Source organism: Oryctolagus cuniculus, chromosome 13 (assembly GCF_051225735.1).
Source record: "Oryctolagus cuniculus isolate XC-2025 breed Fujian yellow rabbit chromosome 13, ASM5122573v1, whole genome shotgun sequence".
NCBI classification, from domain to species: Eukaryota; Metazoa; Chordata; class Mammalia; order Lagomorpha; family Leporidae; genus Oryctolagus; species Oryctolagus cuniculus.
The window spans coordinates 97,370,790-97,392,836 of NC_142879.1; the positions used below are offsets into that span (position 1 = coordinate 97,370,790).

The 22,047-nt window shown below is 38.2% G+C and overlaps 1 pseudogene; it reads left to right on the forward strand.

Annotated features, from left to right (window-relative positions):
• Nucleotides 1-1,064: 1,064 nt before the first annotated feature.
• On the forward strand, nucleotides 1,065-21,182 carry LOC149122772 (prostaglandin-E(2) 9-reductase-like; annotated as a pseudogene).
• Nucleotides 21,183-22,047: the final 865 nt, after the last annotated feature.

Here is a 22,047-nt window from a genome sequence, read left to right on the forward strand (position 1 = left end):
TCACCACCGCCAGCCTCCACAAGGGGGACGAGCCACGCCAGGAACCCAGGATGCGAGGGGTTGGCCCCTGGCCACATGCACTGGCCTGGAAGAACCGTTTGGACTGAGCCGTGGTGTCCCAAGCCTGTGGCCGCCTGGTGGCAGCCCCTTCCCTGCTTCTCTAGGTTTGTACATTATTATTACAAAACTAGAGTGAAGTTACAGAAAATATTTTGCCAAAGGGAAAGTTAAAAATGCTAACTTTCCTTCAGTTAAACCTCTGAAGTATCATTGAGGGTCAGTATTTGATAAAGTGCTCAATAATAATCGATTCTGTGTGTGCATTTGTGTTGTCATGTAAGCTAGTTAATTGTCTCAAAGTGTAATCAAAGGCGGACTTCAGCATGAAAAAATAAAAAATAAGAAAAACAAGACATAGATATTTGCAGGGTTGTAATTTAATAAATCACCAATAATTATTCAATGAATTTCTTTCTTTTTTTTTTTTTTGACTGGTAGAGTTATAGGCAGTGAGAGAGAGATAGAGAAAGATCTTCCTTCTGTTGGTTCACTCCCCAAATGGCCGCTGCGGATGGTGCTGCGCCAATCTGAAGGCAGGAGCCAGGTGTTTCCTCCTGGTCTCCCCTATGGGTGCAGACACCCAAGCACTTGGGCCATCCTCCACTGCCCTCCTGGGCCACAGCAGAGAGCTGGACTAGAAGAGGAGCAACTGGGACTAGAACCCGGTGCCTATATGGGATGCCAGCACCGAAAGTGAAGGATTAACCAAGTGAGTCACAACGCCAGCCCCAATCAATTTCTTCTAATACTTAAAAATACCAAGTGAGAAATTCCAAAGAGAAAATTTAACAAATCTGATTTTTAAGTAATTAACCTAAAAATTCTGCTTCATTTAAAGTAAGTGAACAGGATACTCTTCTGTAAATATGGAATATTGCTTTAATTTCACTCCTCTCTTATGTTGCTTAAAATTAGACAGGAATGTGGCTGTAGACTTCCTGTTACTTATATACCCTGTGAAGCCAGAGGAATCAGAGTGTGTTTGGTCAGAGGAATGAAAGGCAATGGATCCCAAATTTCAGCGTGTGGCATTAAGTGATGGTCACTTCATTCCTATACTGGAATTTGGCACCTATGCACCTGTAAAGGTAACTCTAGTCACTTTCTCTTGAGGGGACAAAAGAAAATAGACTTAGGAAGGGTGAAAGGGAGACCTGGGTTGTGAAGGCACCCAGTTCCTATGTTACTCCAAAGGTTTCACTTGGTTTTCCAATTCATTGGGCTGGAGCTGTTCCACACAGAAGATTGAATTAATCTCTTTTTGTTCTTCATGACAGTCAGATCCTGTGATCCTCTGCTAGTGATTCTGAATACTGATTTTGCTTCCAGTTTCAGTATGTTTCTCACTTGAGTGGAAGAAACCACTGTTGGCACTGAAGAAGACTGCAAGTCAGTTTGCTTGCAGTTGGACTGGTTTCTCCACTTTAAGCTATAATCCAAGAAATATTTCCTCTCTAACCCAGAGAATTTTTTTTTCATAAAGTTAGTAGAGAGGAAGTGCAGAACATCTGAGGAGGGAATAACCTAGTATGAGATGGGGATAACCTTGAGATCCACACAGTCATTAATGGACGTGTGCTAAGTAAGTTTTCCCATGTACTAGGAAACTTGTCTGAAGGCAAGTACAACATCATGTTAGAAGAAAACTGGAGGGCGGAGCCAAGATGGCGGAATAGTGAGGGCGCCCACCAATAGTCCGGGAAAAGATAGTTTAATAAAAGTGGAGTTACTGTAGCCTCAGGAAAAAATTGCACAGGAAATTCTTCTGGATCTAGTGGATGTGACACGGAGGACCTATGGGGAGAGCAAGGTCATCCACCATGTGGAAGCCGAGCCACGGGAGCCAAGCTGCAGAGTCTGCGTTCCAGTACTGGAAGGGGAGGTGAGACAAAAACCTCGGTAACCCAAGACATTGGTGGGGAAAGGCAGAAAGAGCCTACAGGGAATGAGGCCTGAAGCCCCACTGGGGAAAGTTCACCAGGCTGACTGGAGGAGAGAAAAAAACGAATAAATAAGGGGAACCAGCACAGACACTAGCCTCTCTTTCCACTCACCTTGCAAAGCCAAGCAAGACAAAGAGCAGGCGCCATTTTACGTATGTAAAGTGGTGCCCACCATTAGCCAAGCAGAAAAACCTGACTCTGGTGGGGAGAAATAACAGGAGGTTAAGACCTAGTGAAGGTGTGGAGCTAACGAACTGAGACTGTGAAAATCTGAGGGGGGGGGTCGAGAGAACTCACCGAGTACACAAACTGGGTAACCTGGGCAACCTGGTGAGAGACTGTGGAGAAATTTGAGACCACACTGAGGGCTGCATAAACTCTTTGTGTGGTCCCAGGGGTAAGCAGATGAATACCCACAGGGGCCAGATTTCATACATCAACTACACTCAATTCCACTCAGCTGTGTGGAATTACTTCCCAACTGAGTCAAAGAGAGAGAAAGAGAGAGAGAGAGAACAATCTGGGTGAGTCACCTTTGGCACACCCTTAACCCTGAAGAACCAAACAGAGCTCTCTGGCCACACCCATCACAGCCTCTAAGGATCCAACAAAAGCAGACAGTCCACTTAATCTAGAGTCATAGTAAAATGAGAAAAAACACCACAGCGAAGAAACCAAAGAATATCTTCAATATGCCAAACAACAAATGCAGAAACTGAGGTAACAAGAACAAGGAAGACACTATGATGCTCCCAAATGAAAAAGACACCCCAAATCAAGATTATAAGAAGATGATGAGATAGAAGAAACGCAAGAAGCAGATCTCAAAAAATTGATAAGAACATTAAGAAGTTCTCAAAAACAAATTCTTGAACTACAGAAATCCTTAATGGACAAGATAGAAAATCTCTCGTGTGAAAATGAAATATTAAGGAGGAATCAAAATGAAATGAAACAACTAGTAGAACATGAAACTGTGATAGTGATGAGAAATCATAATGAAATGAAGAATTCAATAGATCAAATGACAAACACAATAGAGAGCCTTAAAAACAGAATGGGTGAAGCAGAAGAGAGAATATCGGACTTAGCAGACAGAGCACAGCAAAATATACAGTCAAACCAAAGAAAAGAAGAGGAAATTAGAAATCTAAAAAATATTGTCAGGAATCTATAGGATACTATTAAAAAACCCAACATTCGGGTTCTAGGAGTTCCTGAAGGCATGGAGAGGGAGAAAGGATTAGAAGGCCTTTTTAGTGAGATATTAGCAGAAAATTTCCCAGGTTTGGAGAAGGACAGAGACATCCTAGTACAGGAAGCTCACAGAACCCCTAATAAACACGACCAAAAGAGATCCTCACCATGACACATTCTAATTAAACTCACCGCAGTGAAACATAAAGAAAAGATCCTAAAATGTGCAAGAGAGAAACGTCAGATTACTCTCAGAGGATCTCCAATCAGACTCACATCTGACTTCTCATCAGAAACCCTACAAGCTAGGAGGGAATGGCGAGATATAGCCCAGGTACTAAGAGAGAACAACTGCCAGCCCAGAATATTATATCCTGCAAAGCTATCATTTGTGAATGAAGGTGAAATAAAGACTTTTCATAGCAAACAGAAATTGAAAGACTGTGGCGCCACTCGTCCAGCCCTGCAAAAGATGCTTAAAGATGTGTTACACACAGAAACACAGAAACACGGTCATCAATATGAAAGAAGGTAAAGGAAGGAAACCTCACAGCAAAAGATCACAGGGAATTCAAAGCATATATTAGAACTTATCTTTGGCAAATGGCAGGGCAAAGTTACCACTTTTCATTAGTCACATTGAACATTAATGGCCCGAACTGTCCAGTTAAAAGACACCGATTGGCTGATTGGGTTAAGGAACAAAACCCATCTATTTGTTGCTTACAAGAAACACATCTTTCCAACAAAGATGCATACAGACTGAAAGTGAAAGGCTGGAAAAAGATATACCATGCCAACAGAAATGAAAAAAGAGTGGGCGTAGCCATCTTAATATCGGACAACATAAACTTTACCACAAAAACTGTTAAGAAAGACAAAGAGGGACACTATATAATGATTAAGGGATCAATTCAACAAGAAGATATAACAATTATCAATGTATATGCACCTAATTACAGGGCACTGGTTTATTTAAAAGATTTGTTAAGGGACTTAAAGGGAGACTTAGACCCCAATACAATAATACTGGGGGACTTCAATACTCCACTCTCAGAAATAGACAGATCAACAGGACAGAAGATCAACAAGGATACAGTAGATTTAAACGACACTATAGCCCAAATGGATCTAACAGATATATACAGAACTTTCAACCCTACAACTAAAGATTTTACATTCTTCTCAGCAGTACATGGAACCTTCTCTAGGATTGACCACATACTAGGCCATAAAGCAAGTCTCAGCAAATTCAAAAGATTTAGAATCATACCATGGCTTCTCAGACCATAAAGGAATGAAGTTGGAAATTAGCAACTCAGGAATCCCTAGAGCATACGCAAACACATGGAGATTGAACAACATGCTCCTGAATGAACAATGGGTAATAGAAGAAATCAAAAGAGAAATCAAAAACTTTCTGGAAGTAAATGAGGATAACAGCACAACATACCAAAACTTATGGGACGCAGCAAAAGCAGTGTTAAGAGGAAAGTGTATATCCATAGGTGCCTACATCAAGAAATTGGAAAGGCTTCAAATAGATGAGCTTTCAATTCATCTCAAGGATCTAGAAAATCTGCAGCAAACCAGACCCAAATCTAGTAGGAGAAGAGAAATAATTAAAATCAGAGAAGAAATCAACAGGATTGAATCAAGAAAAAAATTACAAAAAATCAGCCAAACAAGGAGCTGGTTTTTTGAAAAAATAAACAAAATTGACACCCATTGGCCCAACTAACTAAAAAAAGAAGAGAAAAGACCCAAATCAATAAAATCAGAGATGAAAAAGGAAACGTAACAGACACCACAGAAATAAAAAGAATCATCAGAAATTACTACAAGGACTTGTATGCCACCAAACAGGAAAATCTATCAGAAATGGATAGATTCCTGGACACATGGAATCTAGCTAAATTGAACCAGAAAGACATAGAAAACCTAAACAGACCCATAACTGAGACAGAAATTGAAACAGTAATAAAGGCCCTCCCAACAAAGAAAAGCCCAGGACCAGATGGATTCACTGCTGAATTCTACTAGACATTTAAAGAACTAACTCCAATTCTTCGCAAACTATTCAGAACAATCAAAAAAGAGGGAATCCTCCCAAATTCTATGAAGTCAGCATCACCTTAATTCCTAAGCCAGAAAACGATGCAGCATTGAAAGAGAAATACAGACCAATATCCCTGATGAACATAGATGCAAAAATCCTCAATAAAATTCTCGCCAATAGAATGCAACAACATATCAGAAAGATCATCCACCCAGACCAAGTGGGATTTATCCCTGGCATGCATGGATGGTTCAACATTCGCAAATCAATCAATGTGATACACCACATTAACAGACTGCAGAAAAAAACCATATGATTATCTCAATAGACGCCAAGAAAGCATTTGATAAAATTCAACACCCTTTCATGATGAAAACTCTAAGCAAACTGGTTATGGAAGGAACATTCCTCAATACAATCAAAGCAATTTATGAAAAACCCACGACCAGCATCCTATTGAATGGGGAAAGGTTGGAAGCATTTCCACTGAGATCTGGCACCAGACAGGGATGCCCACTCTCACCACTGCTATTCAATATAGTTCTGGAAGTTTTAGCCAGAGCTATTAGGCAAGAAAAAGAAATTAAAGGGATACAAATTGGGAAGGAAGAACTCAAACTATCCCTCTTTGAAGATGATATGATTCTTTATTTAGGGGATCCAAAGAACTCTACTAAGAGACTATTGGAACTCATAGAAGAGTTTGGCAAAGTAGCAGAATATAAAATCAGTGCACAAAAATCAACAGCCTTTGTATACACAGGCAATGCCACGGCTGAGGAAGAGCTTCTAAGATCAATCCCATTCACAATAGCTACAAAAACAATCAAATACCTTGGAATAAACTTAACCAAGGACGTTAAAGATCTCTATGATGAAAATTACAAAACCTTAAAGAAAGAAATAGAAGAGGATACCAAGAAATGGAAAAATATTCCATGCTCATGGATTGGAAGAACCAATATCATCAAAATGTCCATTCTCCCAAAAGCAATTTATACATTCAATGCAATACCAATCAAGATACCGAAGACCTTCTTCTCAGATCTGGAAAAAATGATGCTGAAATTCATATGGAGACACAGGAGACCTCGAATAGCTAAAGAAATCTTGTACAACAAAAACAAAGCTGGAGGCATCACAATACCAGATTTCAGGACATACTACAAGGCAGTTGTAATCAAAACAGCATGGTACTGGTACAGAAACAGATGGATAGACCAATGGAACAGAATAGAAATACCAGAAATCAATCCAAACATTTACAGCCAACTTATATTTGATCAAGGATCCAAAACCAATCCCTGGAGTAAGGACAGTTATTCAATAAATGGTGCTTGGAAAATTGGATTTCCACATGCAGAATCATGAAGCAAGACCCCTACCTTTCACCTTATACAAAAATTCACTCAACATGGAATAGACTTAAATCTAAGACCTGACACCATCAAATTATTAGAGAGCACTAGAGAAACTCTGCGAGATATATGTACTGGCAAAGACTTCTTGGAAAATACCCCAGAAGCACAGGCAGTCAAAGCCAAAGTTAACATTTGGGATTGCATCAAATTGAGAAGTTTCTGTACTGCAAAAGAAACAGTCAGGAAAGTGAAGAGGCAACTGACAGAATGGGAAAAATATTTGCAAACTATGCAACAGATAAGAGGTTTATAACAAGAATCTACAAAGAAATCAAGAAACTCCACAATACCAAAACAAACAACCCACTTAAGAGATGGGCCAAGGACCTCAATCGACATTTTTCAAAAGAGGAAATCCAAATGGCCAACAGACACATGAAAAAAATGTTCAAGATCACTAGCAATCAGGGAAATGCAAATCAAAACCACAATGAGGTTCCACCTCACCCCAGGTAGAATGGCTCACATTCAGAAATCTACCAACAGTAAATGCTGGAGAGGATGTGGGAAAAAAGGGACACTAATCCACTGTTGGTGGGAATGTAAACTGGTTAAGCCACTATGGAAGTCAGTCTGGAGATTCCTCAGAAACCTGAAGATAACCCTACCATTCAACCCAGCGATTCCACTACTTGGAATTTACCCAAAGGAAATGAAATTAGCAAACGAAAAAGCTGTCTGAACCTTAATGTTTATTGCATCTCAATTCACAATAGCTAAGACCTGGAACCAACCTAAATGCCCATCAACAGTAGATTGGATAAAGAAATTATGGGACATGTACTCTATAGGATACTATATAGCAGTCAAAAACAATGAAACCCAGTCATTTGCAGCAAGATGGAGGAATCTGGAACACATCATGCTGAGTGAATTAAGCCAGTCCCAAAGAGACAAATATCATATGTTCTCCCTGATCGGCGACAACTAACTGAGCACCAAAGGGGAAACTTGTTGAAATGAAATGGACACTATGAGAAACAGTGACTTGATCAGCTCTTGTCCTGACTGTTGATGTACAATGTAATACTTTATCCATTTTAGTTTTTTCTTGTTCTAGTACTATTGTTTGAACTCTGTAACTAACACACAATTATTCTTAGGTGTTCAAATTTTAACTGAAAAGTGATCCCTGTTAGGAATTTGGAAAACATTATGCTGAATGAAATAAGCCAGTTCCAAAGGGACAAATATCAGATGTTCTCCCTGATAGGTGACAACTAACCAAGCACCAAAAAGGAAACCTGTTAAAGTGAAATGAACACTATGAGAAATGGTGACTTGATCAGCCCTTGCCCTGACTGTTGATGAACAACTTAATACGTTATCCCTCTTAGTATTTTTGTTTGTTCTACTTAACACTTCTGGTTGAATACTGTAATCAATACACAGTTATTCTCAAGTGTTGAAACTTAACTGAAAAGTGATCGTTGTTAAATATAAGAGTGGGAATAAGAGAGGGAAGAGATGTGCAATTTGGGACATGCTCAAGCTGACTTGCCCCAAACGGTAGAGTTAGAAACATACCAGGGGATTCCAATTCAATCCCATCAAGGTGGCATGTACCAATGCCATCTCACTAGTCCCAGTGATCAATTTCTGTTCACAATTGATCATAATGATAGGACTAAGAGCCAAAGGGATCACAGAAACAAGACTAGTGTCTGCAAATACTAACTGATAGAATAAAAAAGGGAGAGAATGATCCAACATGGGAAGCGAGATACACAGCAGACTCATAGAATGGCAGATGTCCTAAACAGTACTCTGGCCTCAGAATCAGCCCTAAAGGCATTCGGATCCAGCTGAAAAGCCCATGAGAGTATTTCAGGCATGGAAAGCCAAGACACTCTGGGGAAAAAAAATGACCTAAATGAAAGATCTCCGTGAGTGAGATCCCAGTGGAAAGAACGGGTCATCAAAGAAGGAGGTACCTTTCTCTGAAGGGAGGAGAAAACTGTCACTTTGACTACGACCTGGTCTAAATATGATCAGAGTTGGTGAACTCAAAATCTTCCATAGCCTTGGCAACTCATGACAAGAGCCTAGGGTGATTACTGATGCCATAAACAAGAGTGTCAATTTGTTAAGTCAACAACAGGAGTTACTGTGGACTTACTCCTCATGTAGGATCTTTGTCCTTAATGTGCTGTACATTGTGATTTAATGCTATAACTAGTACTCAAACAGTATTTTTCAGTTTGTGTTTCTATGTGGGTGCAAACTGTTGAAATGTTTAATATATGCTAAACTGATCTTCTGTATATAAAAAGAATTGAAAATGAATCTTGCTGTGAATGGAAGGGGGGAGGGAGCAAGAAAGGGGAGAGTTGCAGGTGGGAGGGACGTTATGGGGGGAAAGCCATTGTAATCCATAAGCTGTACTTTGGAAATTTATATTCATTAAATAAAAGTAAAAAAATCTTAATAACCACAAAAAAAGAAAACTGGAAAATAATAGGGACAGGGCTAAATTATTGTTCATAACAAATGTTAAAGGAAATTGTACAGATGGTCCTACAGAATCAAAGTGAGCATACCGGAAACAATTTTGCACACTGATATTATCCTAGTTTTCTAAAAAAAAAGCACAGACCAATGTAGAAAGATGTGCTTTGAACTTGTAGTATGTGTAAAAAGTAAAGGAAGAAAGTTGGAAATTGAAAAAAAAAAAGACTATTTACTTCAAACTTGAACTTCCACTTGATTCTTGTGTAAAACTTAAGGAAATCACTGATGAATATTTTGATGACATGTTAACGATTTGATTTTCTTTGCAGAGCAAAGTGGTATGAAGGACAGGGAAGGAGCAGGGACACTAGTAATATTTCAGCCTTGGTGAATCTCTGAGGCCCTCACACTTAGGAATGATATCAGGAAAGGAAAATGGGTTCACTGTCTACTTGTGGTGATTTCATTGTAAACTTCAGCTTCTCAATTTGAAGAAATAAATGAAAAAGGTTTTCTTAGGCTTACCTCTTTGATCTTTCACAAATGCACTTTCAAATCATTATCCATTTTAAGAAACCCAAAAATTTTATATTGTACTACTTTTCTTATATATTGCATAAAAGAAATGCCTTTGTTTTAGGGATGATACCCTCCATGATAATCCCTTACATGACAATTAATTTCTCATGTAAAATTTCTATAATTCATAATATATCTTTACTGTCAGCATTTAGTTTTCTTTTCTTTCTTTTTTGTAATTTTTGTATGTGAACATAATGACCCTGTAGAAAAGAATTAACATAATGCCCTACTGTCAATTGAACCACTTATTTTCAAACATATCCCTGGTTGACACTGGAGAACCTACTTTCTTTGTTCTTTCCCGTTTCCTAGCATATGAGGATGTAGCTAAATTGCTTGTGAGGAAAGTACAGTGTGTGTATCCTTGCTTTTATTTGAAACTGAAATATGGTGTAGGCCAACAGAGGGGATCTATGTAATCAACCCTATAGGAACAGTCTTAGGAATGAGGAATCGATATATTCAGAGTTCCTTGCTGGTAAGTTTCCATATATGTTCTTAAATTCAGTTCAAACAATTTCAATGTGTTCTGTTTATTTCACTGGGGGAGGATTCATGGAAACTTGCAGTATATTTCTTCCATATTTCATTCCATTCATTTTTACTTGGTGTTAACTTTCCTTTGCAAATTTACTGTATAATTAGCAACCATGATTTTCTTTTTGCAGTAAACTGTGAATCTTTCTAGCAAAGCAATAAAGCTGTCTTTGTTCCTGAGGACCTTGGATGCCTTTGATCAAAGGGGTGGCCCAGTTGGAAGGGGTGCCTGAGATGCCTAACTCCTGCTATTAATTCAGGGAAATCAGGCAAACTGGGGTGGGCTCATCCCCTCAGAGTTCAAATGCAGAATTATCCCAAGACATGAGGAAAAATGGATTTGCAAAAAGTCATTAATAATATCTTAGCTGCTTTCAATCACATGCATCTACAAATAATACTTTTAACTCCTTCTTCAGGTCCCTAAGAGCAAAGCTATGGAACCACCAAAATAGCTACTGATGCTGGGTTCCGCCACATTGATTCTGCTTATTTTTACAAAAACAAAAAGAAAGTAGGTTTGGCCATCCAAAGCAAGATTGCAGATGGCACTGTGAAGAGAGAAAATATACTCTACACTTCAAAGGTAGAGTGTAGATGATGTGTAGGAGAGATGGTTAATGATATGTTGTATAGAAATGATAATTACTTGATATGCTTCATAGATATTGAGTAATTATTCCTATTAGTAAAATTGTTATCACAATCCTCCTGTAACATCCAGTATCACAAAGATTATGACTTTCTAATTATTGCTATATCCAAATTTATATATTTTAAATGAAATTCCCATGATTTCCTTAGTATCAACTCCAAACAGTGTGATTCAGCATGGCTTATAGAATCAGAGAGGGCTATGAGCTAAACATGATACTCCTGATTTCCTGGTTTATTTTTTAAAATTTCTTATTATTGTAAATATGAATTGACATATTTTAAAAAGAGTTATTTATTTATTTGAATAAAGAGACAGAGGAGAGACAAAAAGAGATAGAGCCCTTCCATCTGCTGGATGCCCCTGTGGCTACAACAGCCAGGTCTGGGCCAGGATGAAGTCAGGATTTGGGAACTCCAATCTGATCTCCTACATGGGTGACAGGGACAAATTACCTGGGCCATTTCTACAGCCTTCCAAGGTACCTCAGCAGAAATGAAGTTGCTAAGTGGAGCAGCCAAGTCTCAAACCAGCACTCTAATATGAGATGCTGGCATTGAAAGTAGTGGCTTAATCCATTGCACACATCAATATTCAAATATTCAAAATATTTTTCTGCTTATTATGTGATTAAAATATATAGTAATTATTACCATTGATTAATGGTTATAAGAATCAGACCACTGAATTTGTTTGTAAACTTTGTGAAGCATAACTCAAATGCTGATCATTAGCATTACATGATAAAATTTTTATCTCTGGTATAATTACCTTCCATGCATTGGTGGATTAATGAGTAATAGCTAAACAAGTGAGAAGGATGATATAGTTAGTTCAGATCACAGGAAATACAAAATGTAATGTATTTTCTTTCAGTGTTCATCAGCTTTTAACCAAGGGAAAATTTCTCAGTATTATGTGAAGGAAACAAAAAAATTAACTAACATATTAATTCACCACAATTTTAATTGCTTATCATTTCAGCTTTGGTGCATTTTTCATAGACCAGAGCTGGTCAGACCAAGCTTGGAAGACTCACTGAAAAAACTCCAGTTGGACTACGTTGATCTCTACATTATTCACTTCCCAACAGCTTTGAAGGTAGGAAACTAACATCATAAAATGTATTTTACTTTGGCTATTAGCATGACCATCATTTTCTTGGATGATTAATTGTCATTGCTATAAATTTATTTATTTTTAAAGATTTATTTTATTTATTTGAAAGGCAGAGGGACAGAAAGAGAAAGACAGATCTTCCATCTGGTTCACTTCTCAAATGGCCATTGAAGGTCAGCAGAGGGACAGGCTAAAGGTGTGAGCCAGGAAGTCCATGACAGTCTTCCATGACATGGCAGAGGTCCAAGTATTTGTACCATTTTCTGCTGCCTTCCCAGGCATATTAGCAGGGATCTGGCTAGGGAATTCAGGCTCAAACTGGTGCTCCAATAGGGGGTCCTGAGGTCGCTGGCAACACCTTAACCTGCTGCGTCACAAAGCTGGCCTCTGCCTCTGATATAAATTTTAGAAACAGTTTCTAAGTTATAGAAACTGCCCAAAGCAAGTAAAGCAATTTAGTTTATTTGATTATGTAAAAGGGGAGGCCAGGCCATGAGTAACATACACATTTGAAGTAACGTTAGGAACTGCTTGTATTTATAGCAATCATTTTCTTCTGTATTAACCTAATTTTTGTTGGTTGTGTCTGAGCCTTTTCATTGGTGGCATAAATGGCCATGGGACAATTATTTTCTCATGGTCATTAATTTTGATAGCTTCTCTGTATCCTTTAGAATTAAAATTATTATTAAGAAAAAAGACCTTGAATGATCATCTGTGATTAAAGTATCTGCTCTTGGAACAAAATGTTTTTGGGAAGATGAGCAACATCCACTATTGGTGGAGATCAAGGCCAGGGAACTGGTAACTTTCCCAGTGAATGAGAGGTATCTCTCCAGAGAGGAAAGAACAGAGAAACACAAAGTAACATAAATCTACGGGACCTTATTACAATCTGGAAAATAGTATTTATTAACATGTATAGTAAATATAAAAGAAAAGAGAAGGTCTGTAGTCTAATGACATTCCTTACAGACTTATATGCAGTGTATTTTGCAAATATGGGAGGTTGCTCCACTTATTTCATGAAAGTTTATTGCTATCTCCATAAGTGTACTTCAGTGTTTTGCCATGGGTAGATGTCTGAATTTTATGAAATCGTAAAAAATAACTGCTTCTATTCCAGCCTGAAGAGGAGATTATTCCAACAGATGAACATGGAAAGAAAATATTTGACACAGTGGATAACTGTGCCACTTGGGAGGTGAGTACTCCCAGGAGAGAGAAAACAGGAAGTCAGAAGTGGGAGCATCAGATCACACTTCAATTTGTGGGAATGAGATATTCAACTTTGTATTCTTTTTTTAATTTTTTTTTTTTACAGGCAGAGTGGACAGTGAGAGGGAGAGAGAGAGAGACAGAGAGAAAGGTCTTCCTTTGCTGTTGGTTCACCCTCCAATGGCCGCTGCAGCCGGTGTGCTGTGGCCGGTGCACCGCACTGATCCGAAGCCAGGAGCCAGGTGCTTCTCCTGGTCTCCCATGGGGTGCAGGGCCCAAGCACTTGGGCCATCCTCCACTGCACTCCCTGGCCACAGCAGAGAGCTGGCCTGGAAGAGGGGCAACTGAGACAGAATCTGGCGCCCCGACCGGGACTAGAACCCAGTGTGCCGGCACCGCTAGGCAGAGGATTAGCCTAGTGAGCCGCGGCGCTGGCAACTTTGGATCTTGAGATTTATGTCACTAACAAGTGTTGATGTACTGTAGTGGAGAGAGAGAAAGGCGATACTGGGACATAACAGAGAGAAGAATTGGGGCAATGATGTCAGGCATATTTTGCCCCCCATATACAATAATGTCTTTTGTTTTCTAAGGAGAATGCAGGATTTTTTTTTTTTTTTTTGCTGTTGCTGATTTTTTTTTTATCTTTTATTTAATGAATATAAATTTCCAAAGTACGACTCATGTGTTACAATGGCTTCCCCCCCATACCGTCCCTCCCACCCACAACCCTCCCCTTTCCCACTCCCTCTCCCCTTCCATTCACATCAAGATTCATTTTCGATTATCTTAATATACAGAAGATCAGCTTAGTATACCTTAAGTAAGTATTTCAACAGTTTGCTCCCACACAGAAACATAAAGTGAAAAATAATAGATGATTTTTTTTAAATGATGATGAAATCAGATCAGACCTATTGTCATGTTTAATCCCAGTGAGAGTCAAGTTGGGAATTGATAATTTCTTTCTTTTTTTTTTTTTTTTTTTTTTTTTTTTTTTACAGAAGATCAGTTTAGTGTACATTAAGTAAAGATTTCAGTCGTTTGCACCCCCATAGAAACACAAAGTGAAATATACTGTTTGAGTACTCGTTATAGCATTAAGCCTCAGTGTACAGCACGTTAAGGACAGAGATCCTACATGAGGAGTAAGTGCACAGTGACTCCTGTTGTTGACTTTACCAATTGACACTCCTGTTTATGGCATCAGTAATCTCCCTATGCACCAGTTATGAGTTTCCAAGGCTATGGAAGCCCCTTGAGTTCTCCGACTCTTATCTTGTTTAGACACGGTCATAGTCAAAGTGGAGGTTCTCTCCTCCCTTCAGAGAAAGGCACCTCCCTCTTTGAAGACCTGTTCTTTCCACTGGGATCTCACTCACAGAGATCTTTTTGCCAGAGTGTCTTGGCTTTCCATGCCTGAAATACTCTCATGGGCTTTTCAGCCAGATCCGAGTGCCTTTAGGGCTGATTCTGAGGCCAGAGTGCTATTTAGGACATCCGCCATTCTATGAGTCTGCTGAGTATCTCACTTCCCATGTTGGATCACTCTCCCCTTTATTTATTCTATCGGTTGGTGTTAGCAGATACTAGACTTGTTTATGTGCTCCCTTTGACTCTTAGTCCTTTCATTATGATCAATTGTGAACAGAAATTGATCACTGGGTCTAGTGAGATGGCATTGGCACATGCCACCTTGATGGGATTGAATTGGAATCCCCTGGTATGTTTCCAACTCTACCAATTGGGGCAAGTCAGCCCGAGCATGCCCCAAATTATACATCTCTTCCCTCTCTTATTCCCACTCTTATGTTTAACAGGGATCACATTTCAGTTAATTTTCAACACTTAAGAATAACTGTGTGATAATTACAGAATTAAACCAGTCATATTAAGTAGAACAGACAAAAAAAAATACTATGAGGGATAATGTATTAAGTTGTCCATTAGCAGTCAGGGCTATGCTGATCAAGTCACCATTTCTCATAGTGTCCATTTCACTTCAGGAGGTTTCCTTTTTGGTGTTCAGTCAGTTGTCACCAATCAGGGAGAACATATGGTATTTGTCCCTTTGGGACTGGCTTACTTCACTCAGCATGATGTGTTCCAGATTCCTCCATTTTGTTGCAAATGACTGGATTTCGTTGTTTCTTACTGCGGTATAGTACTCTAAAGAATACATATCCCATAATTTCTTTATCCAGTCTACCGTTGATGGGCATTTAGGTTGGTTCCAGGTCTTGGCTATTGTGAATTGTGCTGCAATAAACATTAGGGTGCAGACCGCTTTTTTGTTTATCAATTTAAACTCCTTTGGGTAAATTCCAAGGAGTGGGATGGCTGGGTCGAACGGTAGGGTTATCTTCAGGTTTCTGAGGAATCTCCAGACTGACTTCCATAGTGGCTTGACCAGTTTGCATTCCCACCAACAGTGGGTTAGTGTCCCTTTTTCCCCACATCCTCGCCAGCATCTGTTGTTGGTAGATTTCTGTATGTGAGCCATTCTAACCGGGGTGAGGTGAAACCTCATTGTGGTTTTGATTTGCATTTCCCTGATTGCTAGTGACCTTGAACATTTTTTCATGTGCCTGTTGGCCATTTGGATTTCCTCTTTTGAAAAATGTCTATTGAAGTCCTTGGCCCATCTCTTAAGTGGGTTGTTGGTTTTGTTTTTGTGGAGTTTCTTGATCTCTTTGTAGATTCTGGTTATTAACCCTTTATCTGTTGCATAGTTTGCAAATATTTTTTCCCATTCTGTCGGTTGTCTCTTCACTCTCCTGACTGTTTCTTTTGCAGTACAGAAACTTCTCAATTTGATGCAATCCCAATAGTTGATTTTGGCTTTGACTGCCTGTGCCTCCCGGGTCTTTTCCAGATTTTCTCTACTAGCTTTTCTCTTTTGGTCAGTCAGTGCCCACTAGCCTCACTGTAATTTCTTGACAGTGTTCCTTTTAACTGTGTTATGCATTTATATTGGCAACCAATCATGGAAATATTTCTTCACAATCTTTCCTCTCAGGCCATGGAGAAATGCAAAGATGGAGGATTGGCCAAGTCCATCGGGGTATCCAGCTTCAACCACAGGCAGCTGGAGATGATTCTGGACAAGCCAGGGCTCAAGTGCAAGCCTTTCTACAACCAGGTGAGGACTCTCAGCTTCTTCTCCTTTTGTTGTTATCCTCTTCTCATACTACTGCCACGTGTCTAGTTGTCCTCCACTCCTGTTAAACTTACTTTGTGTAACTGAAGATTCTATCAGCTGAACCTCTGTATGGAAGGGTTTGGATGAGTCTCTATTGTCTCTACATTTTTTAAAGGATGACTAGAAAAAGAAAATGTGATATATATACACAACAGAATACTACTTAGCCATAAAAAGAATGAAATCCTGCCTTTTGACATCAAATAAATGTAACTGGAGACCATTATGCTTAGTGAAAAACACCAGTCCCCCCCAAAAAAACCCAGCAAATATCATATGTTTTCTCTGATATGCAATATTTCATATAGAATACAAAAAAACCCCAAAGTATAAGAATGAAACTGATATGTTTTCATTGTTGTTTGTAGCCCTTGTCTGTTACTGTGTAACAATAATCTTCCTACTTTTTACTTGTTTAACAGGGTTCACATTGTGGTTAGTGGTACAATAAGCCTGCAATTACAGAGTAAATTAAAAGCATGCTATTGTGAATATTAAAGGGAAAAGAAAGAAAGAAAGGAAGGAAGGAAGGAGGGAAGGAAGGAAGGAAGGAAGGAAGGAAGGAAGGAAGGATTGAGGAATAAAGGTAGTGAGGGATGTAAGTGTGGTTATCTTCTTATAATTGTCTTAAGAGAAAGGGTTTATTGATAGGGAAACCAGACAGACTGGAGGGAAGAGACAAAGAAGGAAAAGAGGGAGAAAGAGAGCATGAGAGAGAGATCAAGAGACAGAGAGAGAGAGAGATTGAGAAAGAGCAAGTGAGAGTATCTTCTTATAATTGTATCTACAAAATAATGAAATCTGTTATTTATATTATTTAAAATTAAAAAGAAGACATGAAGGCTCCAAAATCAACATACACAAATCATGAATATGTAATACTGTTTATGTTAATTAAAATATCAAATAATCATCATTTCTCAGTGAAAACTTTGGGATTAGTTTGATTATAAATATTATTTCATAGCCATTGTAATCCATATTCTGTACTTTGGAAATTTATATTCATTAAATAAAAGTTAAAAAAAAGAAAGATGTTAAAAAATATTATTTCATATAATACCAGACTTGAAAACATACTTCATTTAGCAACTTAGAAATAAAATGTTTTTTCAGATAAGTTATTACTATGAAATGTTAAAAGCAAGTAATGCATAAAAAATTAATCAGGTAAAAAAGGATGTGTATATAAGAATTAAATTGGAAATCATGCAGAGTGTTAAAATAAGCAATTATATCACATGAAGAAAATAGACATTTTTATTGTAATGTGGGTGATACCATTGAAATATGTAAATCTGTACTAAGACATTTTTGAAGTTGTAAAAGATGTCCTTTTCAAGTTATAGGAAATTTGAATTGAACCATAATTTATATTGCATTTCTATGTATAAAAATATTTCCTTAACAATATTAGGAAGAATTAACTCCATAAACTTGAACAATTTTCCATGTGCTAAACATTTGCTTAAGTGCATAATCTAGTTTATTTTTCAAATAAAATAAATTTATATCTTCATCAAAAACCAGAAAAGCTGAGGAGGTCTTAGTGCTGAAATATATGTAAGAATCTGATCACAAAAAGCATCAGTCATTAATGAAATCACGGGTGGAAGAGAAATTTTCCCAGATCAATGAAGTGTCCAAAGGATAATCACCTGATTCAGGAATTGTGGTGTGGTGATGTGGAAGAAACTATGAATAAGAAAGGCCATGAAAACATGAAGTTATGAATAAAGACAGTGTGAAATAAGTAAGGATAGGTGGTTTGGGTTTGCGTGGTGTTCAGATACCTGAATTTTTCCTCTTGGTATCTGATTTCAGGAATCTTGGACAGAGACATGAATCCAGAAAATATTAACTGGAGACTATGGTAATATGTGGAAGGTAAAAGAAATTACCTATTTATGTTGATACTAGTAACTGACAGAAACAACACTAAGGGATTTTTTGACAAAACTAGAGCCCATCTTGTTCCAAAGCACACTTCAGTCTGCACCTCCTCCCTGCTTTCTGCCATTGAATCAACTGTGTAAACACAAGCATTCTGTACTTGGTGTTGTGTTTAACATAGCTTCCAGCAACTTAGAGTCACCAAGTACAGACCATGAATTTGGTATATAATGATGCAACATCTTGATTTTCAAATAAAATGTCACAAATTAGCAGAAAACTTAATATAATAATGCAGATATTTCATATTTTTTCACTTATAGTCCAACTTGTTGACATTTTTCATCTGCCCAAAGTAAGCAGGCATATATGAGTATGTTTGCATACATATATGCAATATTTTTCTCACTCTCCTAATAGTTTGTGGTAAGTAAGTGTTACTATTTATTCCTGCAGACATCAGAAAACATCCCCTGTGTACAAAGATACTGTCCTGCAGTTATAGTGTCATTATTGTGTCTAAAGAAGTTAACGATTACTTCTTCCTATCACTTAACATCCAGTGCATAGTATAAATTTGCATTGTTGTCCCTGATTGTATTCTACTTAAAGTGTCACAGTGTAGTAGTTCATACGATTTTTGTCATTTTCCTCATGCTCTTTCACCTAGTTAGTCAGAAATTTTGCGTTCCTAAAATATCCAAGTTAACTTTGTCAAATTTTCTGGATTTCTCAGATTGCTGTCTTATCATAACAGGTTAATTGTTTCTCTTCTCTAAGTTTATGTAAATCAGAGGTTAGATTTGAATACTTTTCTTTTTTATTATTTATTTATTTGAAAGGCTGAGTTACAGAGAGGGAGAGGCAGGGAGGTCTTCCATCTGCTGGTTCACTCCCTAAATGGCTGCAATGACGAGCTGAGCCAGTTCAAAATGAGGAGCCAGGAGCTTCTTCCAGGTCTCCCACATGCGTGCAGAGGCCCAAGAACTTGGGCCATCTTCTACTGCTTTCCCAGGCCATGAGCAGGGAGCTGGATCAGAAGTGGAACAGCTGGTACTCAAACCAGAACCCATATGAGATCCTGGAGCTACAGGTAGTGGCTTTAACTGTATGCCACAGTGCCAGCCCCTGAATGCCTTATTATATTAAGTTTAAACATCTTTTTTTGTGAAGACAATGTCCTCAAAATGCTGTGTTCCTCAAATTGTACTCTAGTACAAGGTACAAATCTTCACATTTTCTCACAACTGGTGATGGAGCTTGTTCACTTGGTTAAGCTGGTTGGAGCCAGATCTCTTCTCTGCATGTATACTTCACCCATTGTAATGACTGTAATCTGTAAGTCAATAATATTCAACAGAGAAAGTAATATTCTATAATAAATTTTTATATAACAGGTGAGTTTTCATGTGTGATTTTCATGTTAGTTATTTCATTGGGATTTGTAAGCAATTATTTGCATTTTAACTATTGTGTATACTCTTCTTACTTGGCATTGTACTGTAAAAATTTCTGTACTTTATGTCCATATCAACTATAATTATGTCTATAAGACAAGGTAAACTTTAAAAATTTCCTTTTATTATAAAAAAGTTCCCATAATAATCACCATCAGCAGGAGTTAATAGCTTGTTTTTTTCCATCTCTCTATCTCCTTCTGTCTCCCTTTCTCTATCTCCTATTCTGTATATAATTTCTATGGATTTTCATGTACTCTACATATTACAATTGGTTTTACTTATTATACCTTTTGATGCTAAAGTCTATCCAAAAGTTACCTGTGAGATTCATATCAAGCTGAAATTTTTCATCTTTCAGAGATGCTCTAATGAGTTTTTGTAAAACTTTTGCTCTCAGGCACAGTTCAATGCCTACGGCTCAAAGGAGTGGTTTCTTTATTTTTCCCATATCTGGTGTTTATCATGTCTCTCCTCAAGGAAAATGTGATTTAGCAGCCAAGATCTGTTCCACAGAGTTGTCTTGTCTCAGAAATGTCATATTTATACCTTTCTAGGGGACAACATTTTATTCATTGTTTTCAAAATATCATTATTAATGTTAATTTCTGTTTACGTTTCATTTTTCTTTCTTTTTTTTTTGACAGGCAGAGTGGACAGTGAGAGAGAGAAACAGAGAGAAAGGTCTTCCTTTTGCTGTTGGTTCACCCCTCAATGGCCGCTGTGGCTGATGCACTGTGCTGATCCGAAGCCAGGAGCCAGGTGCTTCTCCTGGTCTCCCATGTGGGTGCAGGGCCCAAGCACTTGGGCCATCCTCCACTGCACTCCTGGGCCACAGCAGAGAGCTGGACAGGAAGAGGAGCGACCAGGACAGAATCCGGCACCCCGATAGGGACTAGAACCCGGGGTGCCGGCGCCGCAGGTGGAGGATTAGCCTATTGAGCTGCTGGCCTAAGAGAACTTTCCACTGTAGCTGTCCTTGAGTTTCATCTTCTCTGTAGCAATCTTTCAGATAAATCCTTGTGCTCTCTGCTTCTTTGTTAGGTTCTGTCTGTTTGGGAAAGCTGTCTTAAGACAGTTAAGATTGTTGTCGTAAAACCCTTGGGGTGTCTTCTAAAATGCTGCATGCAGTGAGCGTAAGTAACTGTCTTTCCTACTCAGTTGCTGAGGTTCATAATTTGAACTGTGACTACTTTAAGTCTTTTATCACCCACAATTTTGATTCTTCTTTAAACATATTTGTGATCACGCTCATGCAGAAGACTTTAACGTATGTCCTTGAATAACAGCTTTCAGAAAGTTTTAAGATCAGTGGTAAGACTTTCCAGAACTCCAAGGAGAAAAACTGGAAAATCTGTGGATTTCTCCATATGGCTAATGGAGATTAAATAAGAACTGCATGAAACTAAATGAATTAATAAATTTTGTGGATTTTTAAATGTTATTTCAAGTATTGTTGGCTCTGCATTTAAATATTTTGTCTTCAAGGTTCAGGAAAACTTTTCCCTATAATTTCTATAGTTTATAGTGTCTTGGTAAAGTACATTTTTTTAAACAGGGAAGGAAGTGTTACTTTTCACCTCAATTCCTCTAAAATTCAAAAACATCTATGAGAATTTTTGTTTATTCATGGCAAGGTGGTTAATTGCATGACTTCAGCAAGAATCTGCTCTCATTGTAATAGAACATAGTTGGAAGCATCGACATATCTATAGATCATGCAAAGAATGCTTGGCTTCAAGAAGTTCTAGCTTCACAGTGACTCAACTGAGTTGTCACTTCTTAGTAGTCCCTGAAACTTTTAAGTACTAGAATCAAAAAAATCCAAGTCTGCCTTAGACTAGCTTCCTATATTTGAAAGTTTTCCAAATCTGTAATTATTATATGAAAAATCAACTTTTGTTACTAGTCAGTCAACAAATTATAACACAACTACATCTAGAGTGTATCCTGAGGCAAACTCAATTTGTTATGTTCTTGTTGGCCCTTTTGAGCTTTGTGCTTACTGTCAGAATTCTACATAAGTACAATATCTAGCAAGAAATTCTCCTGACTGGGAAAACATGATGGAACATAGGAAATTATTTTAAAAAGGAACTGCTGGGGTGGTGGTGTAGTGGGTTAGGCTGCACCTGCAGTGCTGGCATCCCATATGGGTGCTGGTTTGAGATCCGGCTGCTCCACTTCTGATTCAACTCTCTGCTATGGCCTGGGAAAGCAGTAGAAGATGGCCCAAGTCCTTGAGCCTCTGCA